Source organism: Phascolarctos cinereus, unplaced genomic scaffold, assembly GCF_003287225.1.
Source record: "Phascolarctos cinereus isolate Bilbo 61053 unplaced genomic scaffold, phaCin_HiC Scaffold_726;HRSCAF=1367, whole genome shotgun sequence".
Taxonomy (NCBI): domain Eukaryota; kingdom Metazoa; phylum Chordata; class Mammalia; order Diprotodontia; family Phascolarctidae; genus Phascolarctos; species Phascolarctos cinereus.
This window is the reverse complement of record NW_027556098.1, coordinates 33,938,056-33,965,241: the sequence shown is the minus strand read 5'-3', so window position 1 is coordinate 33,965,241 and position 27,186 is coordinate 33,938,056. Positions and strand designations below refer to the sequence as shown.

At 39.5% G+C, this 27,186-nt stretch overlaps 1 protein-coding gene across 11 annotated transcripts in view; it reads left to right on the top strand.

The window, feature by feature from the left end:
- INPP4A (inositol polyphosphate-4-phosphatase type I A) overlaps nucleotides 1-27,186 on the top strand; it is a 206,810-nt gene that overhangs the window by 94,836 nt on the left and 84,788 nt on the right. For 10 of the 11 annotated variants that reach the window (XM_020992807.2, XM_078146368.1, XM_020992808.2 and 7 more), the window contains exon 3: nucleotides 23,143-23,214. The exons of the other annotated variant lie outside the window; for it this stretch is intronic. The gene's annotated coding sequence lies outside the window, so the exon portion shown is untranslated. The remainder of the gene's footprint in view (nucleotides 1-23,142; nucleotides 23,215-27,186) is intronic. 11 annotated transcript variants of the gene reach the window in all.

Below are 27,186 nucleotides of genomic sequence, written 5' to 3'. Positions count from 1 at the left end.
TCTGGTTTTATGGGACTACCTAACTCAAAGTCCATCATAGTTGTGTGTTCCTTTTGTGGAGAAGGAGGAAGACTGTCACCATATCGGGTTTTATCCCATTCTCAGTGGTACAGAATTCCTCCCTTTGACTTCAGAGTGGTCCTTTTCTCCTAAATTCTCTCCTGTGTTTCCAGGGGCACACCTGGGCTTTCTGGTATTTGCTAGCAATTCAGCCCAGCAGAGTCATATCCTTTTGTGGGTGCTCCACACACCCCTTCCACATTAGATTATAATCTCCTTGTGATCAGAGATTGTCTTTTTGTTATTGTACCCTAGGTGCTTAGCAGAGTGCCCAGTGCAGAGTAGGCAATTAGTTAAATGTTGATTGGATTGGATTGGATTACTGACATTTTGAGCAACCTGAACAAAAGGTAGCAGCAGTCCCATGGAACACTCAGCTGAGTTTTCCCTTCACATTAGAAAATGCCATATCTTCCAAACCTACTGAGGAAAAGGCTTTTTGCTCCCATTCCTGAATCCTTCCTTCCATCCAGATTTATGCCTGGGCCAAGAAAAGGGAAGAATAGCTTCCAGATGTGCACCACAGCCAGGAGGTGGCTCCTCATAGAGCTTTTGTATCTGTGAGAAGGCTTAGATGGAGGGGAATATCTTCTTTGAGAATCTCAGGCCATGTTCTCTCATGCCTTTTTGGGGACTTGGGGCCAGGAATTTGACAGAAGGAATTTTGCTGTAGCAGAGTACAATAGTATATATGGTCTGTCTATTGGGTGAGGGGTGTGTGTGCTCTTTTCTTTCCACTTCTTTCCTCTCTCACCACTGTCTCTGAAAGGGAGAATTCTGGTACTTTAAGTGATGATTCTCTCTTTAATTAGTATGAAAATGGTCCTTGTCCCTGCCCATTCAGCTGTGAGTCATCCTGGAAACTAGCATATTTTTATTTACGATGGAAACCTTTGAAAAATAGATTGTTTTCCATAACACTTTTTTTGTACCTGTTCAGAAGCTTTATTTATATTTTTTCATGTAAAAATAAAGTAGGAAGGTCTTGTTGGCCATCCTACTGGGTGAATGATTAGATAATTATGTAACAGCATTGAGTGGCTCAGTTGACAAAGAAAGAAATAAATGAGACTTTTGTGGGAGTGAATTAGGATTTGTTATAGCAAAAAGCAGCATTTATACTGCATTTAAGAATTGTCTGGCCACTACTACAATTCACTATTATGATGTCTCAAAACAGCTTTTTTTCTTTTGTGAGGAATCTTCTGATATAAATGTGGCAATAATCACAATAAGTAAAAATCTCAAATTGGCACATGGGCTTCTGTAGTTCATCAGAACAGATGGTAATTGTGCAACAAATGAGTCTGTGCCTCCTGCTTCCAAGCAGGGTCTCATCTTTTTCTCTAATGTTAGCCATTCACCAAAATACAGGTTCATGGAGAAATGTCTTCAGAAATATCTTCATCCACTGGGGATGTGTGATAACAAAATGATTGTATCTATTAACAGTTTCCCTTAGATGCCTTTTTTTTTTTCCGGCTCCAACCCACATTTAAAATTTTTAATGCCTTAGAAATTTTATTTTAAAAACACTATGATTTTGTTCCCAGTACATGGGTCTTTCAAAAGTCAGAATATACTAAAAGTCTTTTTTGTCATCTGTTTTGCTTAGCTGAAACAATTTTAATTTCTTAATTGCTGAATCTTATAACCAGGTTTTATCTTTATAATAGAGCAGCTCTTACCTTCTTTCAAAATGTGGTTTGTTTTTTTTAAACCTCTCTGACTTATTTGCATATATCTCGGATTCCCTAGAGCTGAGTTCTTGGTTGTAAGTAGACAGTGTTGGGATGGAGTGCTTTCTCCCCTACTCTTAAGCTGGGGGGTCCTGTTTGATTCCCAGAATATCTGATAATTCTATATCAGAATTAGGGTAAGACTGTGGGATTTTCTTGGTTTTTGTTCATCAAATATAACCCCCTCATTTTATAGATGAGATTGAGACCTAGAGAAGTGGAATTACTTTTTCAGGGCCACCCAAGGTAGTAAGTAGCAAAGCAAATATATTATCTTCCTTTTACAGATAAAGAAACTGAACCTCAAGGGAGGGGAGTGATTTGTCTGACTTCAGTGCTCTTTTCACTATACCGTAAATTCAACTGATACAGCTTACTGACAGTCATTCTTCTGTAACTTATAGTTTTAACACTTAGAGGTTAAGGTATGTTCATGATGACATAACCAATCATCAGTTATTAGAGACTTAACTGATCCTCAAAGGCACAGATGTGTCTATCACTCCATTCCTTGATAACCCCTAGTGACTCCATGTTTGTTGTCATTCAGTTGTTTCAGTCATGTCTCACTCTTCATGACCCCATTTGGGGTTTTCTTGGCAAAGACGCTGTAGTGCTTTGCCGTTTCTTTCTCCCGCTCATTTTACAGATGAGGAAACTGAACCAAACAGGCTTAAGTGACTTGCCCAGAGTCACCCAGTTAGCATCTGAGGCTAGATTTGAACTTAGGAAGATGAGTTTTCCTGACTCTACGCCTGGACTCTATCTAGTACCACACCTAGCTACCCAGTGGCTTCCCATTACCTCTGATGAAATATATACACCTCCATTTGGCATTTGAAGCCTTAGTAACCTGGCTCTAAGCTGCCTTTTTGGCTTTATTATGTGTTGCTTTCTTCCATTCATGTTATAGCCCAAGCAAGTTGGCCTTTTTGCTATTCTTTACATGATATCGAATCTTCTGTTTCTGTGACTTTGTAGAGACTGTCCTTCATTTCTAGGTTCTGTTTTGTTATTACCTTCACCACTTAGAATTCCTGGTTTCATTCATAGCATAGCCAGATAACTCCACCTATCTAAGACCTTTCTTGGTCTTCCACCTTCCACTTTCCCCACTGCCTCTTAGTATTTTGTGCATTCATGTTGTCTGATCCCAAACTATATAAGCTTCTTGAGTGCAGGGACTCTTTCATTTTTGTGTTTGTAGCTCCAGTGCTTGACACATAGTAGGTGTTTAATAAATATTTGTTAACATATGCACTTGGAATCAGAAGCTGAAAGGTGTTAAAAATCATATACCCTTCATTTTACAAATGAGTATTTTACAAGTCACTGTTCCCTCACTAATAGCACACTTAACCAGGACAGTTGCACAATTGTCTTTTTTTTTCCCTTCTTTTTTTGGAGGGTGGAGAGGGCAGGGACATAACTGTCTTTTTTTTGTTTTGTTTTGTTTTTGGTGAGGCAGTTGGGGTTAAGTGACTTGCCCAGGGTCGCATAGCTAGTATGTGTTATGTGTCTGAGGCTGGATTTGAACTCAGGTCCTCCTGACTTCAGGGCTAGTACTCTATCCCTGCACCGCCTAGATGCCCCCATAATTGTATTTTGAAAAAAGTTTTCATAAGCCATTAAACTTGATTTTACAGCGTGCTATATTTGTCTTAGATGTACAGCCCTAAAAGGTGACATTTTATCTTCCTCTGTGTTATATTTTAGATTTTCTTTTTGCATCATGAGGATCAGTGGGAGAAGAAGATTGATGTCATTGTCCCTGATACTTTTGTATTTTCTAGGCCTTGTGCACCATATTTCCCGGTCACAAACAGGAGACTAAAAAGAATTGAAAATGCTAAATTCCCATAACCCTCTCTAAAGATAGTCCCATATTTCCATAGGCTGTGAAAGGACAAGATTGTGTTCTACTTGGGTTAGATGGTAAGCTTCTTGAGGGCGAGGACTGCTTCATTTTATGTATCATCTAGTACAATGTCTGGCACATAGTAGGGGCTTAACAAGTAGTTGATTGATAGGAAGGTAACCATGGATCTCATACATAAGCTACCCACACTGCTTCTCAAACTTGTCAGGTTTGGCACAATCCAGTTTTTAATGAAAGCAGCTGACAAGAGAACTATGTTTAATATGAATCACCAAGGGCAACAGAGACCCCTGGGAGGGAATTATAAATTGTGGATTGTGTCGATGTTCTGTGTTCAATTTTTAAAAAAATTTTCTCGCAGTCTATAAAAGTATTTTATCTTAGAATGGAATTTTTATGTTCTGTTATGAAAACCTTTATAGGTGCTATCTGGCCATCTTCACAGTAAACACTATGTTTTTCATGACAATGATCTCATAAACTTGGATGTAGTTTTACTTATTCTGCTGTGAAAAGGAAATCATGCTTTTTTTCCTATTAAAAAAAACTGTTTAAAAAAATGAATGAGAGTTGTAAGGTCAAGTATTTGACAAAATCCATGAAATGTAGTTGCTCTCAAAGTAAAGAGGAAGACAGAACTGTGGACTAGGATAGAAAGAAAAAGATGGGAACAGGTAGAGCTAACTTTACACAAAGTGGTAAGTAGGCTGCCTCAGTGGTATGATTAAATGCCTTGCCTTAGTGACTGAAATTCCCACCATTACCATTACTCATTCAGAACCTTCTGAAGAAATGTACATTTTTGGGGTACATTTATAATACCTGAATTACAGGTATTATATTACGTAAGAGAGGCATTGTACAATCAACATTAACTCATTTCACCCTTTGTTACTTTCCCCTAAGCAAGGCCTTGAAGGATTGAATGGGAATGATGTGTGGGGATTAAGGAAGCTTTTATGCTTAAGGAGTGCTTAGAATGTCAGGGGAAGGTAGGGTAGAAAAGTCTACACTGGTAATTCTTAAACTTTATAGTAGTGGGACTCTTTTTTTTTTATTTTAAGGCAGTTGGGGTGAAGTGACTTCCCAGGGTCACATAGGTAGTAAGTGTCAAGTGTTTGGTCTGAGGCTGGATTTGAACTCAGGTCCTCCTCACTTCAGGGCTGATGCTTTATCCACTGTGCGACCTAGCTGTCCCAAGTAGTGGGACTCTTGTCATCTTACCTTGAGCAGGGCCTTGAAGGAATGAATGGGAATGATGTATGTGGATTAAGGAGGTTTTGATGCCTAAGGAATGCTTAGAATGTCAGGGGAAGGTAGGATAGAAAAGTCTACAGTGGTAATTTTTAAACTTTAAAGTGGCGGGGCCCTTGGAGTAAAATTTTAATGATTTTTATTACCTACTATTGGGTTGGAGGGGGGGTATAAGATAATATAGGGCTGACTTTAGAAAAAATCTCATTACTACTCTTAACAGTATTACAGACATATTAGAACTCAAAAGGAGAACACTGAACTTAGACTCTAGGAGGCACCGGCGTTCGAATTCCTGACTTTACCTTTCTGAATGAATGAATGAATGAACAAATGAATCAGAGGAAGTAAAAGCATTCATTAAGTGCTTATTAAAAGCACAAATACAAAAAGTGTGACAGCCTCTGCCATCAAGGGGTTTAAATTCTTATGGGCTAGACAGCACAAATGCGGAAATTTTTATGAATGGAGTCATGGAGCAGATTTGAGTGCCCTTTCTAGTAGAAGTGGCAATATTGCTTTGATGTATAGTTCCAGGGCTGGAAAGCTGAGGGTGAGGAGAAGAGGAAGAGAATACTCTCACCTGAGCAGGGAAAAGAAGATGACCAGGGTGTAAAGTGATGCATGGTTGGGCCAACTAGATATAGTGGCCTATATAAGGCACTCACCAGTTAGAGCCTCATTGGCTCTAGGGCAGGAATTCTAGCCCTAAAAATCTAGGATGACTGTAAACAACTCACAATCTCTTCCCTTCCCCCAGCCCTAGTTTCCATCACATTTTTGCTTTAAAAATTTGATACTATTTTTTGTTTTTGAATTTGCTATGGGGTTTTTTTTTTTGCTTTACGCAGATGACTTATTTCTTTTGGGATCCTTTGTCTTTAAATCACCTTCATTTCTCAGTGTATCCCTCTTTCTACCAAAAGACCTTTCCCTTGTAAACAAGGTATAATAAGAGAGAGAATAAAAAAGTAGTTTGGCAAAGCCAACTAAGACATCAACTGTGCCTGACAACTTAAGCAATATTCCACACCTGTTATCATCCACATCTGCAAAGAAAGGAGGTCATGCTAAACAACTTAACTTTAAAAAAAATTGTTTTTATTGATTTTGTGAGACTCATCACCAGTGATCCTAAATTGGAGATTGTTATCATTATGTTTGGGTTTCTTCTGTTTCTGAAGTTTGAGATTTGAATTAAGTTTGTGGATGTTTTTGTCAGAAGGTATTTTTTTCTTCCCTGGATGCTATACTGATGATATTTCCATTGGAGAGTTTCAGAGCAATACTCTGTGATAAGAGGCAAAGTAGAATAGTCTGGGGTCAGTTTTCCTCTGTGCTTTAGGCCTTTCCTAATCTCCTACCCTGCTGCTCACCTTCATCAATCCTTAGTTACACCAGGTCTTTATTTAAGATTCTTGCTCTGAGGACTATCAGTTTACCTGTCAGATCTATGGAGAAGGGAAGAACTTATGACCAAACAAGAGATGATTGCATTAAATTTAAAAGTTTTTGCACAAAGCCAGTGCAACCAAGATTAGAAAGGAAACAGAAAACTGGGAAAGAATTTTTACAACCAGTATCTCTGATAAAGGCCTCATTTCTAAAATAGATAGAGAACTGAGTCAAATTTATAAGAACACAAGTCATTCCCCAATTGACAAATGGTCAAAGGATATGAATAGGCAGTTTTCAGAGGAAGAAGTTAAAAGCTATCTATAGTCATATGAAAAAATGCTCTAAATTACTATTGATTAGAGAAATGCAAATCAAAACAACTCTGAGGTACCACATCACACCTATCAGATTGGCAAACATGACAAAACAGCAAAATAATAAATGCTGGAGAAGATGTGGGAAAATTGGAACACTAATGCATTATTGGTTGAGTTGTGAAGTGATCCAGCTATTCTGGAGAGCAATTTGCAACTGTGCACAAAAGGCTATAAAATTATGCCTACACTTTGATCCAGCAATACCACTTTTAGTTCTGTTTCCCAAAGAGATCACAGAAATGGGAAAAGGACCCACATGTACAAAAATATTTATAGCAGCTCTTTTTGTGGTGGCAAAGAATTGGAAATTGTGGGGATACCCATCAATTGGGAAATGGCTGAACAAGTTGTGGTACATGAATGTAATGGAATACTATTGTGCTATAAGAAATGATGAGCAGGCAGACTTCAGAAAAGCCTGGAAAGATTTGTATGGACTGATGCTGAGTGAAGTGAGCAGAACCAGTAGAACATTGTACACAGTAACAGCCACTTTGTATGATGACTTTGATAGACTTAGTCCTTCTCAGCAATGCAAGGATCTAAGACAACTTCAAAAGACTCAAGATGGAAAATGCTATCAACATCCAGAGAAAGAACTATGGAGTCTGAATGCAGATGGAAGCATACTGTTTGCTGTCCTTTTCTTTTGTTATTTTGTTTTATTTCTTCTTTCTCGTGGTTCCTCCTATTAGTTCTAATTCTTCTGTACATCATGACTAATGTGAAAATATGCTTGATATGAATGTATAAGTAGAGTCTATATCAGATTACATGCTGTCTTGAGGAGGGGGGAAGGGAGGGAGGGGAAGAAAATTTAAAACTTAAAATCTTATGGAAGTGAATGTTGAAAACTAAAAATAAATTTAAAAAAATATCCTTGCTGTGTAAGAAAACACCAAGATATGATACTCCCCCAAGGACCCAAACCTGAGAAATCAGATTCCACAAAAGCAACACAGATGGGTAGGTGAGAAAATATTCCCAAGACTACATGTAGATTCTCTGGTACATTCTGTTCTGCAAGTATTAATCCTATGAAGTTTCTTAACAATATTTTGTCTTGGGAGAGTAGATAATGCATCCAAGTCATGTTGTCATCACATGTCACCGGAGCTGAGTCTTAAGGAAAAATAAAAATTCTGAAATGTAGAGGTAAAGGTGCACATTTCAAGAGTGCATGAGCGCTCAGGCAGGTGCAGGGTGGTGGGAAATGGAACGTTGATTTCAGGACACATGTAGTAGTCTGGTGAGCAGGAGCATAGAGTATGTTATGGGGAGTAATATAACATAAAACTGGAAAGGAGGTTGGAGCCAGATTATGGCAATGTCCGGCCAAGAAGTTGGTATTTATCCAGTAAGCAATGAAGGGCCATTCAGGGCTTTCCAATAGATTAGAGACATAGTCCAACCTGGGTATTAGGAAGATTAATTTGGCAACTGTGTGAAGACTGAGTTGGAGAGACTGGAGGGAAGAACACCAATTAATTATTAAAGTAGTCCAGGTTAGTGGTAATAAGGGCTTAGACATGGGTGATAAGGGGTATGTGTGTGAGTGTGTGTGTGTAAAGAATGGGTTATACAGCTAGCAGACTTGGAGTCAAGAAGCTCTGAGTTTGAATCCTACCTAGGATACTCTCTGTGTGACCTTGGTCAAGTCACTTAACTTCTTCCTGGATTCAGTTTCATCTGTAAAATGAGGATAACAATAGTACCTACTTTACAGAGTTGTTTTGAGGATCCGATGAGATAATCTATGTATAATGCTTTGCAACCTTAATAAAGCACTACATAAATTTGAACTAGCTATTATAGGTGTTATTCAGTCAGTGCTGTGCAAATAGAATCTGCAGTTGAGGAAAGGAGAGTGAAAGGCTTTGTTCACTGTGCTTCCTTTTTAGCTCAGTGCTCATCAGCTCTGCTGTGCATCATTACTTGAGGGTTGTGGATCTCCCTCAAGTGGCCTTGATCTTTCTTCTCTCCCTGTATTCCCATCCCCCCCAATTTTTTTTTCAGAGACTGAATTAGGCAATTGGCCCCCTGCACAGAGCTGGTAACTTTGTTACAGAGTGATTTCCTCACAACAGCCCTGTTTCCTTATTCGAGTCTAACAGATGAAGAAACAGAATCATGTAGTGACTTGCTCAGGGTCATACATTACGTACGTATAGAGTCTGGGAATAGAACTCTGTTTTTCCCTGACTCCTAACTTCTGCCCTGTTTCATAGTACTATGCTACCTCTGCATTATGGAGTATGTTTCCCTATATAGTCTTGCTTCTGGTATAGTAGATGTTGATTGAACAGGTTTCAATTGCATAGAATCAATGCTTCTATTATAAATCCCTCAAAAGATAATGTTGTGCTCTAAAACATCTCAACAAATTTCTTTTATTCTCAGCTGCCCATCAAAGGGAAAAAAAGGGTATGATGGCATTCCTTGTTTGTTTTGTACTGCCAGGTGGCTATTTATATCCTCTCTTGTGTTACTTGTATATCTTTTCTACTAGAAAATTGTTTCATTTTCTCCAAGCTAACATAAGGTTGCTATTTATTCATTCATAGAACTTAAGATTGCATGCTTAATAGTAATGCTATAATTAGTGAGTACTTTCATTCTGAGCCCAAAACTGAATAGGAAGAAGAAAGTAACTTAGATTGCATTTATTGTTTTAAATTATTAATTAATTGATTAATTTTTCATTTTCAGCATTCACTTTTATAAGATTTTTAGCTCTAAATTTCCCCCCTCCCCAAGATCCCATGCAATCTGTAGAATTTGGATTTCATTTAGAATAGAGTGGACTGCTATCTGTTATCCCAAGCTCCTCCCTGAAGCAAAGTCCCATCACTCCCTTTTGTTAACATTAATGTTCTTGCAATATTTCATGGTTGGGAATCATAGAAAATCACAATCTCTGAGGAGTGAAAGTTGCATTTACCCAAAGGGAAATGAAGTGTGACTAGGCTGTAACATATTGCAAATAACAGTAAATGATAATCAGAGAGATACATGCCCGTGGGCGCGCGCACGCACACACACACACACACACACTCAGATATATACACACAAGAGAGACTATGTGGTTATTGGTATTTACATTATGTTGGAAGATTTAGAACAGGGGTTCTTAACCTGAGGTTTGTGAACTTGTTTTCCTAATATTTTAACAATTGTATTTCTATATAAAGGGAAAGTTTTCTTTGTAACACTGTGTATTGTATTCATTTATTTAAATACATTATTCAGGTAAGGGTCCACCCGGCATCAGCCAAAGGAAAGGAGAGATTTAGGATACATCAGGTTTCACCTCCAAAACATCTTTCACATGTATCTCCTCTTTCTTCACACCAAAAGCATCTTTGCCTCAGTACTCATCACCTCTTGTCTGAACTATTATCAGTAGTCACCAAATTTGGCCTCCTAGTATCCAGTCCCTTTCCTTTCCAATTCATCTTCCACACACTGCCAAAATGATATTCCTCAAGTGGAGTTCTGACCATGTCACTTCCTGGTTCAAGAAACTTCAGTGCCTCTTCATTTCCTCCAAGATAAAATATAAACTCATTATGTCTCTAACCCCCCTTTCTAGTCTGATTTCATATTATCTGACACATTATGTTCCAACCAAGCTGTCCTGCTTGCTGTTCCCAATACACTATATTCTTTGGCCCATTTTTGTGCCTTTGAGAACACGGGGTCGGGGGGGCTGTTCCTTTTGTGCTCCAGTGTTCCTCTTTTTCACCTCCATCTCTAGTTCTCAACACAGCTCAGTTCACTTTTAAGAGACTTTTCCCCTGGTTTTTTTTAGTTGTTAATGCCATCTGGTATGTGTTTCTTCTATGTTCCTTACGTACTTAGTTGTGAACATGTTATATCCCCCCCCAACTTGAAGGTTATTAACCTTCTTTGTGTCTTAGACCCTTTTGGCAGTCTGCTTGTGGCCCCCTTCTCAGAATAATGTTTTTAAATTTGTAAAGTAAAATGTGTAGGATTGCAAAGGAAACCAATTATATTGAAATACAGTTATCAAAATATTTTTAAAAACGAAGCTCATGAACTTCTTGCCATAATAGAATGTGAGTTCCCTGAGGGCAGAGACTGTCTCACTTTTGTGATTGTGTCCCAAGGGTCTATCACTGGTGCTTCATAAATGCTTATTGATCAATTAATTGGCTGTGTGCTACTACTACTCTAGGTTTTTGAACAACATGGGTAGGGAAATTGTTGTTTTGGGGGGGGAGGCAGTCTTGGTTAAATAACTTGTCCAGGGTCACACAGCTAGTAAGGGCCTGAGGTCACATTTGAACTGAGGTCTCCTGATTCCAGGGCTGGTTTTCTACCCGCTGTACCACCTAGCTGCCTCAGGAAATTGATTCTTAAACCACTAAAACATCAAATTTGTGTAAGGCTTCATATTTAGCTATATCCTAAGTTACAAATAAGAAGAAAAAGTTACTCACTTTTTCTGTCTCTTTTCCAGGATGTCACTGTATTCTGTAGTTGTACCATTTAGTTTTAGCCTTTGGGAAAGACATTATTTTTGGCTTCTTCTTGTCCTAGAGACAGCTGCTGTCCCTTCCCCTTCTCCACTCTATTCTAAGTCACCTTCCCTTTTCATCTGTACAGATAAAATCCCCTGTTCTCTACCAACCACACATCAGTTGCAAACCTCAGGAATTCCTTTTGTGGCTTCAATCCCACAACACAGACTTCATAATATATCTAAGTGACCTAACCTGTTCTTTCCCTCCCCTTCACCAATTCTTTCACCCCTTATATATTTTAGTCTTTACAGAAACTTAAGCTTTTCTGGTCTGTATTTTGGCTGCCTAGAAATATATCTTCCATTTATGACATTATTGCTTTTAAAACAACTTCTTCCTATGACTTTGTTTCAACTTAAAAAATTGTTTTTTGTAGAGCCAATTAAGGGTGTAAGGGAGGACCGTGCTTTTACTTAAACTGTGTGTGTGGTTTTTCTAAGCTATACAATTGAAGAGAGGAAGGAGGGGAGAGGGAGAGGGAGAGGGAGAGGGAGAGGGAGAGAGAATGTTCCTGTTTCCACAGGCTCTCTTCCCCTCGCCCCTGAGCTCCTCTTCTTGTGTGATATTTCCCCTTCCTCTCCTCTCCTTTAACTAGTCCTGTTCCTTAGTTTTTAAATTTCTTTTTTTGCACCCCTTTCCAAAAAGGATTTTTTTCACTCTCTTCACTATTCATCTTCACCTTGTTTACTCTAGACCCTCATTCTCTGTTTCTGACACCTGTAATTATTTGCTCTCTCTCCTTTTTCTGTATTCTTCCTGCAGTCAAAGCTTTCAAGGCATCCATTCTAGGCTGTCCCCCTTTCTGCCACTGCCTTGTAAGGCTTTCCTTAAGGATTCCCCTTTTCCATTGTGCCTTACTTCCAGAACAATGCAAATTATTGCAGGTGTCAGAAAGGACACTGCTCTATGGTAGGGCCCCTCCCTCACCAAGTCCTTGATTATGCAGCCCTCCTCTGTCTTTTCTACATTTGTCTGGAAATCACAACCTGCGACCATACTCTCCCACTCCTCCAGGTGCCAGTTGCTCCCAGGAATTCCAACTCTCCCCCTCCCAGTACAAGTAAACTTTTCAAGCACCAAATCTCCCAGGCCTCAGTATAAGGTCTTCATCTCTCTCCAGTGACCATCTTTCTTTACTCTTAGGAGCATCCATTCATCGTTGGAATCCTCTCTTACCTCCAAAAAAGGCCTCCTTCCTTTTGCCTCTTTTTTTTTTTAAAGGCAATTGGGGTTAAGTGACTTGCCCAGGGTCACACAGGTAGTGTTTGGTCTGAGGCCAGATCTGAACTCAGGTCCTCCTAACTTCAGGGCGGGTGCTATATCCAGTGTGCCACCTAGCTGAACCTCCTTTTGCCTCTTTACACTCTTTTGTTCCTTCTCTCCTACTTTTCTCTCTGTGAGTTCACCTTATCCTCATTGCTAGCCCTTGATTTGAGCCCTGAGCGTCTCTCACTCTTTTCTATCCTCCTTCTGCCCTCCCCTCCTTTATGTATTTTCTCATGTTGTAATGTACTCTCACAAAAGAAACATTTGCTTGTAGGCAGGGCGCTTGACAGGTTCTGTCCATAGAGCCCCGTGTCTGCCTCAGCACAGTTACCTCTACCAGATTTCCGCCTTTATCCTTTTTTCCTTTTGTACATTTAGAAAGAAGGGTCTTACTGGTCTCTCTGTTGTCACTTTGTTACTGTCCTTGCCTGCTGCATTTATTTACTTCTGCTTTTCTGTTATTTGGGGTATTCGAGAGGCATGCATAATCTCATCAGTTCTGTTTTTCTTTCTAAAAATTTTTCAAACTTTTCTTTAATTTTGAGCATCCATCTTTTGTCCTATATCAGGGGTGGGGAACCATTAAGGGGAATAAAGGGAAATTGTTCTGTGAAGTTTGGATTCAGTCAAAGGGTCACACCCGAGGACCTAGAGAGTCACATGTGGCTTCCAGGCTGCAGGTCCCCCACCCCTGTATGGTTAAGCTCAGATTTGCAGGTTGGGTCATCCTGAACTGCATCCTGAGCAACACTGCTCCTCAGAACACATTATTCCATTCCCTCCTCCTTTTTCTGGTGGATAATGAATAGTCTTGCTATTGAATGTCATTTCTTTTGGACTTGAAAGTCTTTTTCCTGCTGGCTTGTAGTACTTGTTGTCTAAATTAAATTGTTAAATTTAACTACAGTATATCTTGGAATTTGTGGGGAATTTTTTGGAGGCAAACTGTGAATTCTTTCAATTGGAGTTTCATTTTCTATGTTTAAAAGTTCTGGGTGGTTCTATTTTTTTTAAATTTCCTTCTTTATGGTGTCATAGTTTTTTGTCCTGTTGTTTTTTTCTAAGAGAACTCTAATCCTTGGGTTGTCTTTGCACAGCCTGTCTTTGAGTTCATTGTGTTTCAGTTTCATAGTGAGCATATTTTCCTTTCATGTTACTGTTCTTTGCGGCTTCTCTTCTAGATTGACCTTCACTCTTATGTATATGCATTCCCAATCTATTGTTTTCTCTTTTGTTTCTCTGGTGAGGCTTGTCATTGTAGATTTCACTTTTTCCTATTCTGATATTTTTGCTGGATATGAATTCTGCTCATAATTCTCTTTTCTCTTTTAAACCACTTAGAAGTAGCATATTGTGGTTTCATCTTCTCAAATTCCCACAGGTTCCTCTATCTCATCAACTGTTGGACTACTTTTCTTTATTTTGAAATATTTATTTATAGATGAACTTGTTTACTAGATCTGGAGGCTGTATTTCCTCCTGTTTTTACTGTTTTTCCTGTTAATTTATCTGTTTATGTTCAAAGTCTTTGAGTTTTCTTCTTCATGAAATCTTTGGTACTTCTGGTCTTCTACCCCCCCCAACCCCCTTATTTCCCTTATCACTCACTTTTTTTTCCCCCAGCGATTTTTTTCCCATTCACTTATTCATTTATTTTATTGATTTATTTTGATTTATCAGCAATCACTTCCATATGCTTTTGAATTTAAAATTTTTCTCCCCCCTCCTTCCTACCACCCTCCCCAAGACAGGACACAATCTGATATAGGCTATACCTTTACATTCCTGTTAAACGTATTTTCACATTAGTGAAGTTGTAGGTACAAATTCTCACTAGTGTTTTGCTTTTGACCACCGCCTCCCTCAGTCCCTCCCTCTCTTTCCCTTTTCTTCCTCTTTAGCCTTACTGCTTCTTCCTTCCCTTCTATTCCCCCCCTCCCTTTTCTTTCCCCTTTTACCTCCTACTGCCTATAGGGCAAGTTAGATTTCTATACCTAACTGATCAGGTTATTCCCTTCTTGAGCCAAATCTGATGAGAGTAAGGTTCAAACAATGCTCACTCCCCTTTCCTTCTTTCCCTCTGCTATAATAGGATTTTCTGTCTTTTCCTGTAATGTAATTTACTCTTGTCTGCCTCTTCCTTTCTCAGTACATTTTCTAAGATCAGACTGATCCACTTACTTGGACCTATTTAACCCACTTGATTAGATTTTTTTTTTATCATTACATCAAAGTCAACTAATATCCACCCCCTTTATGTATACTCTTTTAACATGGTGTGATAACAATATAGTTCTCAAGAGTTGCAAGTGTCATCTTCCCTTGTAGGGATGTAAACAGTCCACCCTTATTAACAACATATTGTATCTTTCTGTCCCATTTACCTTTTCATGTCTTTCTTGAATCTTGTACTTGAAGATCAAATTTTTTGTTGAGCTCTGATCTTTTTATCAGGAAGGCTTGGAAGTCCCCTATTTATTTGAATATCCATTTCCTTCCTTGAAAAATCGTGCTCATTTTTGCAGGGTAGTTAATCCTTGGCTGTAATCCAAGCTCTTTTTCCCTACAGAATATCATGTTCCACGCCCTGCAGTCTTTTAATGTAGAAGGTGCAAGGTCCTGTGTAATCCTGTCAATGGTTCCATGATATTTAAATTGTTTCTTTCTGGCTGCTTGCAGCACCTTCTCTTTCATCTGGTAATTTTGGAATTTTGCTATTATATTCCTTGGCATTGTCAATTTGGGATCTCTTTCAGGTGGTGAGGTGTATTCTTTCTATGGTTATTTTACCTTCTGGTTCTAGGACTTCAGGGCAGTTTTCCTTTATGATTTCCTGAAAGATACTGTCCAGGCTCTGTTTTTCATCATGGTTTTCAGGTAGTCCAATGATTTTTAAATTGTCTGTCCTGGATCGATTTTCCAGGTCAATTGTTTTACCCATGAGGTATTTTATGTTTTCATCTATTTTTTTCATTTTTTTGTTTCTGTTTGATTCTTGCTCTCTTATAGTCATTAGTTTCCATTTGTCCAATTCTAGTTTTTAACAGATTGTTTTCTTCTGTTATTTTTTGTACTTCCTTCTCCAATTGGTCAATTGTATTTTTAAGGGATTTGTTTTCTTCAGTGTACTTTTTTTCCAGTTTGCCAATTGTGCTTTTTAGGGACTTGTTTTCTTCAGTGTACTTTTTTTCCAATTGGCCAATTGTATTTTTTAAGGACTCTTCTACCTCTCTCATTAGACTTTTAAAATCCTTCTTGAGCTCTTCTAAGAAGGCTTTTTGGGCTTCAGACCAGTCCATATTCCCTTTTGATGTTGCAGATGTAGGTTTGTTGACAATGTTGTCCTCTTCAGAACTTCTGTCTTGATCTTCACTCTTCTCATAATATGAATCTATGGTACGTTTCTTTTTACTCATGGTGTTTCTTTATTCTCTGGCCTTTAAAGAGATTGAGCTCTCCTGCTGGGAAACAGAAGGCACTGACCCAAGCTTCTTGTGTTGGGAGCCTAAGTCTTGGTCACTGGCTTTGTGTACTGGGGCCTCTTATGTTGGCAGTTGGAGGCCGTGGAGTTCTAGCAGCTTACCTGGTGTTGGGCTGGAATCAGCAAGTCTGGAACTTTCAGGCAGTTCTGGGTTGCCTGCTTTTCCTTTCCTTTAGCTTTCTTCAGCTCCTTTTAGATGGGTGCTGCAGGGTGTTTATCTGCCTGGGGCCCCTTACAGTGCTGTTTCTGGTAATGCACTGGGAGATTCCTTTGTGGTAGAGTGCCAAGGCACCTGGTAGTTTTCTGAGCTGGTTTCTACCAGTTCCCCCCCTCCCCCTCACTGAGGCACTGGGAGGTCCAGGTGTTGGTGTTTGCCTGCTCTACCACCTGGTCTTCAGGATCTCTTCTGGGTTGACAGTTGGAGGTTCTCATAGCTTACCTGGTATTGGGTTGGAATCAGCAAGGCTGGGACTTTAGGAAGACTCTAGGTTGCTTTCTTCAGCTCCTTTCAGATGAATGCTGCAGGGTGCTTATCCTCCTGGGGTCCTTTGTAGTGCTGCTTCACTTATTTTGCTGAGGCACTGGAAGACCCATTTGCTGGGCTGCTGCACTGCTGTTCCTTGTCTTTCTTATAGTTCAGCTGTTCAGGTTTGGTTTTTTTTTTTCTGGGGTGATATTTTCTGGGTTTTCAAAGGTTGATAGGGGAGGGTGAGAACAACTACCTTTTTACTCCACCATCTTGGCTCCCGGAAGCGAAAGTCCTATCATTCACTTCTTGATTCCCCTTCCCTCTGATTGTGGTTTCCTTGGGGGCTAGATCTCAAAGCATCTCAGTCTCCTTCCAGACTGGTGAATTCACAATTTACCAGCCTAGATCTCTGCCTCAGCTGACTTTTGAATGGTCAGAACTGGCCCTAGCTGGATGATGTACTCTTTCCATCAAGCCTGGTAGAGTGGTTAATTTGCTCCCTGCTCCCCACACAGTATTCTTTTCTGATGACCTGTTACATTCCCTCTGTTTCTCAGTTCTCTAATCTGGCACCAGCAGTTCAGAGCCTGTTTTCCCTGGTACTAGAAATTCAGAGCTTTGCAGCATTGGTGCTTCTGGGTTGTAGCTCCTGACAGGCTTTTACTCCTGATGGGCTGTGGCCAAGTTGGCTGTCTAGCCCTGAGCAAACTTCAGCAGCCTGGAGCTGGTGTCTCTGGAAAGACAAAGGGGAATCAGAGTGCAGGGGTATTGTCTTGATGTAAGCCTGTGTTACATCCTTGGGTCTTCTAGTGCAGCCTTCCTACTGGTAGTATGGGAGGTGGGAAAGGCATACTGAGTGAGCTCCAATTCCTCTTTTCTTTTCTTTTCTTTTCTTTTCTTTTCTTTTCTTTTCTTTTCTTTTCTTTTCTTTTCTCTTCTTTTCTCTTCTTTTCTTTTCTCTTCTTTTCTCTTCTTTTTGCCTTCTTTTCTTTTCGCCTTCTTTTGCCTTCTGGTTGTTCTAGACCAGGACTTCTTAAATTTTTTCCACCCACGACCTCTTTTCAGTTTGACAGTGATTGTTGGTGTTGTGCAAAGTGCACATGTTTTTATGTTCAGAATCAAGGCTAAAGTGAAGTTGTGCAATGCAGTATGGCTAAGTGCTGCCAGAAATACTTCAGATTCATTACTTGTTTGATTTTTAATTAATTTCTGGTTGTTGTGCATTCAGAAACCTTGTCGTGACCCACAGTTTAAGAAGCGCTATCCCAGGCCATGGAGACAGCTGAAGTTTCTTTATCTTTGGTGTATAATTTTTATTTTGGAGAGTTTTGAAAGATCATGACGATCCGTGAAAATATCTAGTCCACCATTTTGTTGCTTATGTGGCCCAGTGGTACCCATTACATTTTAATCTGTTTTAGAGTTTAGTAGGCCTCTATATTTGACAACTCACGTGTTTAGCCCTTAGACGTGTAATCAGAAATTAAGGATTCCAGCTACGGATGTTATATATGGGTATATATTATATTATGGATATTTCATCAGTTCCAGCTATGGTATTATTAAGTGGAATTTTTAGTCAAGTTCCTTTACCTCTGTGTGCTTCCATTTTCTCATCTGTGCAGCAAAATGTATAATATTTGAACTACTTACTTATCAGTATTGCTGTTAGAAAAGTGCTGTATGTAAGTAACCATGAATGATTTCGCACTTTGTACAGCACCTGAGATAGCTTCCTATATAGTTAGATGCTTAATGTTTTTTGTAAAAAAATAATGATGAAAACCTTAAATAAATAGAGAATTTTCCCCATATATCACTTTCATGCTGTATCACATAATTTTTGGCTAAGTTTTTTTTTTATGTTGGTGGACTTTTTTAAAAAATGTAGCAGGTCCACAAATAAGGCAATCTTCATTTATTTTAGACACACTGCAGTATTAAGATGTTGGCCTAAGGATGTTGGCCAGACTAATTTATAAGGTAGAGGTGAAAATATCCATGATGGTGTGTCACAAGCCACAATTCCCTCCACTGCCATGATGCGTTGATTCCCCTGCTGGCTTTTCTCCATAGAAGTCAGAGAAGGGCAAGTCAGCAAAGTAAATCATTTTTTGGTGGCTATTTCTTCCCCTCATTCGGGATCACCAATAGATCATAAATCTGTTCTTTGTTTTGAAAAGGGCTTTCTGGAAATGGTCAGGCAATAACATGTTCTGTAATAATTCCAAGGATCTGTGGACAGCAGAGCGAGTTCAGAAACCTTTTGGGTCAAGAGAACCAGAGTTCAAATCCAGACTCAGACAGTAGGTGTGTGACCCTGGGCAAGTCATTTAACCCCGTTTGCCCACAAAAGCAACAAAAGAAAGGGAAAAAAACCAGTACTGTTTGAGGTGAATGACAGTAATCAGTATTGGCAAGTCCTTTCTGTCTCCCAAGAACTTTGTAGTAGAGTCTCCTTTTAGATAAATGTTCATTGAATGATAAGAAAGGTCAGATGCATATATTTAGTTTCACTCTCTTCTGAGATTATATATAATGTATATGTATATATTCATTTACATACATACATACATACACAGAGGCATGAACACACATATAAATAATTATGAGAAGGTATATATGACTTTGCTTCCTGGAGAGGAAAGCTCACCTATTTGGAGGAGTGGATGGTTGAATTTCCTTTTAAATAGGGGAGGGAAAGTGTAAGATGCTGAGAAGATTCAATATCATGCTCATTGAAAATTAGTTGAAGAAACTGGGCATGTTTAGTCTAGGAAAGCGAAAATCTGTAGGATCATGGATTTTGAAAGGGACCAGAGAAGTCATCTAGTTCCCATTTCATAGATGAAAAAACTGAGAAAAGACTTAGGTGGAATTTCAGAACATAAAATGTAAGCTCACTGTAAAAAGATGGTTTTATTCTTTGTTTTTGCATCACCAGTGCCTAACACAGTGCTAGGTACAGAGTAGGTACTTAATAAATACTTGTTGATTGATAAATAAATAGCTGTCTCCAAGTATTTGAAGGGCTATGATGCGGAGGAAGAATTACACTTGCTTTTTGTAGTAAGTAATAGCTTTACATTTTTATTCTGGGTCCATTTAAGAGAACACTATGGGGCAGCTAGGTAGTTCAGTGGACAGAGCACTGGGTCTGGAGTCAGAAAGACCTGAGTTCAAATTCCATCTTAGGTACTAGCTGTGTGACCCTGGACAAGTCTCTTAACTCTGTTTGCTTCAGTTTCCTCATTGGTAAAATGAGCTGGAGAAGGAAATGGCAAACCACTCTACTGTCTCTGCCAAGAAAACCCCAAATGGGGTCATGGGGAGTCAGACAGGACTGAAGTGACTGAACGACAAGAGAACACTTCCTAACAGTTACACCTTTTCTGAGGTAGAATGGGGTTGCCTCAGGAGCTGGTGAATTACAAGGCTCAACTATTTGTAGAGGAGCTTCCTAGTTTGAGTACAAGTTGGATTAGCTGAGGTCTCTTCAATCTCTGAGATTTATAATTCTACGAAACTCCTGATGAATTTCTCTTGCTGTTTGTCACCAATGCTTAAGAAACAAATTTTTAAAACTTATATCTGAGTGACTTTAGGCAAATCACCTCAGTTCTTTGGGCCTCAATTTCCACGTTTGTTTCTTTTTAAGTTGGCTTCCATCTCAAAATCTGTGATAGTTTGATCTCATGGTTGGGGAGAGAGTTAGTTGTTATTCATTTCTCATTGCCTTGAGCAATTCCTTTCAGCGTATATTAACAGCCTACTATGTGTGCAGGTCACTTTTCCCCTCTTGGGCTTAGTTCCCTTACCTGTATAATGAGTAGGAGTGGACTTGGGTGATATCCAGGGACCCTTCCAACTCCAGAGCTCTGTGATCCTATCTTGAGGACCAGTAGAGTCTCCCTAGTGACAGATCAGTTCCAAGCACTGATAATTGCATGAGCCTCTATTGGTTGCATTTCCTTTTTTTGTTTTTGTATTTTGTATTTTGTATTTTGCTAGGCAGTGGGGTTAAGTGCCCAGGGTCACGCAGCTAGTGAGTGTTAAGTGTCTGAGGCTGGATTTGAACTCAGGTCCTCCTGACTCCAGGGCCAGTGCCCTATCCACTGTGCCACCTAGCTCCCCCTATTGGTTGCATTTCTCTAGGCTCTTCTTGCTGCTCTGAGTACCACCAGATAACTAGATTTGTGTTTGTGGAAGAGGGTACACAGAGGATGCCTCTGAGGTCAGTGAGCTATGATTTGCCTTTTTTTTTTTAAATGGAAAATAGAAGTAAAGTCTCTTGGGGTTCTGTGGCCTTCCCATCAGGAAATCATGTCAGACTGTACTGTTGTTTCCTATCAGCTGGCAGCACACAGAGCTATCAGGTCTCTGAGGGTAGATAAGAAAGGGGGCAATTGGTCTCCCAGCCACATGCTGTCCCCTTTCTTTTAAAATTTTTTTTCCTCTCTCTAATGAGAACTGGTCTTCAAATGAGTAATCACCAAGACATAGAGGTGAAAAAGGACCTTGGGAATAGTACAGTTCTTGGTGAATTAACTTACATTAATGAGACTTGTAAGTTAAGTGCAATCTAATTTGACAGTGAAAATTATCTTTGTGTACTGGGGGTTAGATAATGAAGTGGTCTGGAATATACTTTTCAATTAAATGTCCCCAATAACTTTAGTCTCATTAAAATTAGTCTTTCATATAGCACCTCTTAAAAGGATTGCTATCGTAGTCATCATTTTGCCCTGGAAAGTCTCTTGAAGACAGCAAAATGTCTCCTTTTTTTTAAATGTGTAGAGGAGTGTAGTATAGGAGTATGCCAGATTTATACTGGACATAGCTAAAAATACCTCTCTAATTCAGTTAAAAATATGTATTAGTCATCTGTGTAGTGCCACAAGGTACCTCCCAAAACTCAAAGAATGTGTACCCTTGAGTCATATATCTTGTCATTTAGAGTGCCATGATCAAAATCATGGAGGATGAAAAGGATGGACTGAGTATTCTAGTTGGAAAAGACCATGCAGTATATAAAAGGCAGTGTAATGTTATTCTAGAAAAGGAGGTGGGAAGCAAATTATGGAGTGGCTGAAAGGCTAGGCAAAAGAATTACTTCTGGAAGTTCACGAACAAGAAATAATATCTGAGTTCTACAGTGAAAAAGGTCACTATAGGACAGATTAGAGGAGGCAGGAAGACCAATTAGAAGATGGTAGTTCAGGGGCAGCTAGGTGGGGCAGTGGATAGAGCTCTGGCCTTGGGGTCAGGAAGACCTGAGTTCAAATCCAGCCTCAGACCCTTAACACTCACTAGCTGCGTGACCCTGGGCAAGTCACTTAACCCCACTGCCTAGCAAAATACAAAAACAAAAAAAGGAAATGCAACCAATAGAGGCTCATGCAATTATCAGTGCTTGGAACTGATCTGTCACTAGGGAGACTCTACTGGTCCTCAAGATAGGATCACAGAGCTCTGGAGTTGGAAGGGTCCCTGGATATTACCCAAGTCCACTCCTATTCATTATACAGGTAAGGGAACTAAGCCCAAGAGGGGAAAAGTGACCTGCACACATAGTAGGCTGTTAATATACGCTGAAAGGAATTGCTCAAAAAAAAAAGAAGATGGTAGTTCAGGTAACATGATAATGATAACTCCTTTATATAGCACTTGAAGGTTTTCTTTAGCCCTTTTCTCATAATAGTAGGTGAGAGTAGGTGAGTAGTTATCCGTGCTTTCTACATAAGGACCTGAACTAGGAATGGAATTGAGGGAACATTGGGCTTTAAATATAGGATTTAGTAATTAATTGGCTGGAAATGAGGGAGACAAGGGCATTCAATTTTGAACCTGGATAACTGTAAGAATGAAGACCCTATGGACAGAAATAGGGAAATTGAGTTCCAGCTAGTCAGGGTAGGAATATGAGCCATGTTAGGGCCAAAGATAGAGTCTGGTCTTTTGGGTAATGTGAACCCTGTTATTCCAGATTTGTGGACTTACTGGCCATTTCTTTACTCTGTTGAGAATGACCGAGAAGGTTCGGAGGCTATCTTGTGAATAACTGTAGACGTAGAGAAGCCTAGAGAAAGGTATAAGAGAAAAGAAAAGGGTATTTCCTATAGCTACATATGATGCCAAGAGAATTTCGTGTTGAATGTGTGAAGGTGTATGCTGCAGCTTGTTTTTAAATAGTAGCAGAGTAGGCTACCTTTCTGTGAGGTCATTCTCGCAGACTGTCTGCTAAGATTTTGAAGGGGGAAGGAGGAGGAGGAGGAAGACCTTCTGTTGCCCAGTTTACCTGCCTTGCCTGTCTGCCTCTCCGAGTAAGTGAGATACACTCTAGTAGTAGAGCCCTGAGAACAGCCTAGGAACTGAACTCATTTTCTGGGGCAAAGTCAGGACAGACTTACTTGGGCTGTCCCAATGTGGCATCAGGGCCAGACTGAACCCTGGATTTAGAGGGAACAGTGGGTTCGCAGGTGGGCCTTTGTTGTTGTTGATGCTAAAAGCTTGGATTAAAATATAGACCGGTTGTGGAGGAGAGCTCAGAGTAGCATTTTGCTTTGCCATAATACCAGCCTTGAAAATTATAATGTGAGCTTTCTCTGTAGTGTCTGTAAACTTTTTGTATTCACATTTAGCCAAATACCTGTTGTATCTCTTTATTTTTAGATGTGATGAAATCGAGTCAGCTTCTATAAAAATGCAACCTGTCTTTTCTCTCCTGAAGAAAAACAACTTTCTGTAAGTATAATTAGTTTACAGATTGCCACAAAGTGATAACAAAAATGCTCTTGCTGGTACTATCATTGATTTGTGTAAGTTAAGAGAAACTCTCAAGATATAGGAGTGGACTTAGCCAAAATTTTTGTTTAATTCGATTCTGCAGATATTTATGAAGCCCTGCTGTGTGCGGTACACTGTGCCTAGGTACTAAGAGTGAGTGATAAAACATTTAGGTAAGATGTGACCCTTGCTGTGATGAAGCTTCTAGGCTAGTGTGGGGATAAGTCATATATCTACATAACCTTGATACAGAATTATACATAATAAAGGCATTAAAGAGGTATAAATAAAATGCTATGTAAGGTCTTAGGGGAGACAGATAATGATCTAATCTGAGGGACTGTGGAAAGCTTCATTGTAGAACTGAGTGTCATCTGATTTGTGCTTTATAGGGTATGGAGGAATTCAGTAGACAAAAGGGAAGGAAGGAGTATTCTAGAAATAACTAATAGTCTGAGTGAAGACACAAAAGTTAGAAAACGCAGGACATGTTCAGGGAACAGTAAATAGTACAGACAGGTAGCATAATGGAATTAGGAAGACCTGAATTGAAACTTAGTCTCAGACACTTACTTGCTGTGTGACCCCTGGACAAGTCACTTAAGTGCAGTTTTCCTCAGTTTTCTTATCTGCAAAATGCAAATAATAATAGCAACTACTTCCCAGTGCTATTGTGAAGATAAAAAAAGATAATATTTGTAAAGAACTTTGTCATCCTTAAAGTGCTATACAATTGCTAGTTACTATTGTTATTTAGTCCAATTTAATTAGAGCATAGAATAAATGCTAAAGTGAAATATGAGCTAAGGTGAGAAAGCTAGGGTAGCACCAACTTGTAGATAATCTTGAATTCCAGTCAAAGAGGTCTGAATTTTAATCAGGAAGCCATAGGGAGCCACTGAAAATTTTTGAGCGGAGGAGAGTGACATGACTAGATTTATACATATAGAAGATTAGTCTGGTGACAGTATTATTGATTATTGGATTGTTATTGAATATTGGATTAAAGGAGAATAGAGGAAGAATGAAAACAGGAATGTAATAGCCCAGGGGAGTGGTAATCAACGCTTGTATTAGGATGGTAGTAGTCCAATTGACAAAATACTAGGTAGCTGAGTAGGTAGGAGAGGGGAGAGTCAGAGATAACACAAGTGTTAGGTACATGCGATAGTGATAAACTAAGTTTTGGACGTTGTTGAGTTTGCAGTGCCAACGAGACATCCAGGTAAAGATGTCTTAGAGGCAGTTGTTCATGTTTATCTCCTTGTTAATTGGAGAGACAGGGGCATGAGGAATAAATTTGGGAAGTCTCTGAATAGCTATAACTATCTTTTTAAAATTAATTTTTAACTAAAAAGATTAAATCGTTAAGCAAAACCTGTTGCCACAATGGCCACGTCCAAAGATGTAGTCTTATTCTCCATCTTGGGTATGTCCCCTCTTTGTTAGGAGGCACGTCATCATTGGTCTCCTGTAATCATGTTTGGTCATTGCATTAATCAGAATTCTTAAGTCTTTCCAAGTGTTATAGTATAAATTATTCTCCTGATTCTTCTCAGTTCACTCTGATGCAGTTCATGTGAGTCTTTCTAGGCCATTTGAAACTATGCCTCCAATACCCTAATTTGTTCAGCCAATTTCCCAATTGATGGCCACTTCTTTAGTTCCCACATCCTTGCCACTAGAAAAAAAAAGCTGCCATAAATATATTTGTGCATATTTGGTGGACATGACCATCCTAAGGATCTCAGAAGAAGATGAGGAGACAGAAGGAGAAGTTAAGAGAGGTAGTAGTAGTAGAAACAGGAGAGTCTATTCCAGGACTAAAGAGGTCATTTGATTTTGTCACTGTCAACTTCTGACATATTGTTTCAATAGAGTAGAGAGGATGGAAACTTTAGCTGGGGGCTGAAGAAAGATTGAATGATAAGGAAGTGGAGATATTGAGTGTAGACAGCTTTGTTGAAGAAATTTGTCAATGAAGGGATAGAAGAATGTGGAAAAGTAGCTGACTAGAGTAGAGTGTCAAGGAATGGCATCAGGGAGATTTGAGCATGCTGGTAGGCATATGAGACAAAGCCTTTGAAGAGGGAGTCATAGATGCGTGGGAAAGTAGATAAGTTTTGGAATAATGTTAAGGCAAATGGGTGGAGTGCTATGGGATTAATTGATCTGAGCAAAGAGGCCTGGTAGCTTTTCTAAGATTAGAGGGAAGGAGGAAAAAAATGGGGAATGATGCAGACTTTTGAAAAGTAGAGGCGGGGAGTTAAGGTTTTCCTGCCAGAAAACCTCAGTGTTCTCATTGAAATAGAGGTGTGGTGTCATCTACTTGAGATATGGAGCCTGTGGTTGGGAATTGGAGGAAAGCAGAAAAGTTTGAATTGGTAACAATGGGGAATAAGTTGGGAGTCAGTAAGATGAGAGTAGAAATAGTGCTGCATAGCATTTATGTGCTCATTTGAAGTTATTTGCCATATATTTACAGTACGTAACGTCAGTTCAGTTCTGTGACTCTCACCAGTAATAAATAACAACCCTGTAATAGGTGCAAAGGAATCAGATTATGGAAGTTGCTCAGGGATAAGAATTAACAAGGTCCAACTTGTAGAAAATCACAGTTGAGGGATATAGAAATAGCCTACCACAGTTATGGAGGAACCAGAATGGGGGAGATAGAATATGAGAATATGGATGAGATAAGGAATCAGAAATTATAATGAAGGTAACAGAAGGTGTTAGCATGAACTTGAGAATGTGGAAGGATCAAAGTTGTGGTCTGAGAGTTGAAGTTCAAAGTTAAGGTCATAGAATTGGATATACTTCCAAGAGCTGCTGAAGTCTAAGATTTGGCCATTCCTGAATGTGGCTGAAGTGGCAAAAGCCAATTTCCAGTTAAATCAAGATGTTACCAGAAATGCTGATGGAAAAGTTTAAGGGGAGAAGATGGTGTGGAGTTTTGTCAGTGTTACAGCAGAGTTTCTCAAGGCCACAGTGGAATGAGCTACAACAAATGTTGTTGTGGTTTGTCCTTCATTCTCAAACAGGACCATGACGTCAGGGAGGTGATGCCATGATATGCAGGTGAACTGGATTTAAGTGAGGGAGGGCTGTGCAAAGTCACCAGCCTCACTTTCTCCTCTTGAGCCATCTGGATCCAGTGGGAGATATAGATCAGGAGGACTAGAGATGGCCCTGGATGCAGTGGGAGACCTTGGCCTTTTTAAGCTGAGGTCTTTAACAAGTCTTAGTTTGACTGAGGCAGTGAACAAATGTGAACAAGATTGGCAGGGACCTGGGGAGGAGAGCATTAGAGCACATCTGCTTAGGGACAGGGATTTAGGAGGATGTGGTAGGAGCCTGCTTCTGACTGCTGAAGGAAAGAAGGTTTTAAACAAATTTTATTGTTCAGCTCTAAAGCTATTATTTTTAACTACGAGGAGTCAGGCTTTCTTGTTATGAAGGAGAGGTTAAGAAGATATGAACCAAATGTGTGTGAGTTACTGGCGATACCAGGTTTTCCTGATTTGGTCTGCTGTGGCATTTAGCCCAGAAACCTCCTCACTCATTGTCTGTGTTAGGCTGGAATTAGTCATTAGCACAGACTACTACCTACTTACTTTATAAAAAGAAAGCTGGACACTCAGAAGAATAGTTGGTGTTTTTGAAGAACTTTGCAAAATAAAGTGGAAGATGGGGAAAAATTGGTGATAGAGATAGAGATATATCTATCTATAGATTTATATAAATATACCTATATCTGTAGAGATGTGTGTGTGTATATGCGAATATGTGTATGTCCTTGGTCTGTGATTTACTCAGTGGGGGGAATTCCATGCACCAATGCAGAACTCACCTTATCTATAATTTAGGGAGTTGCCCGAGGCACCTAGAGATTAAATGATTTGTTCAGGATCACTAGAGTCTGGGGCA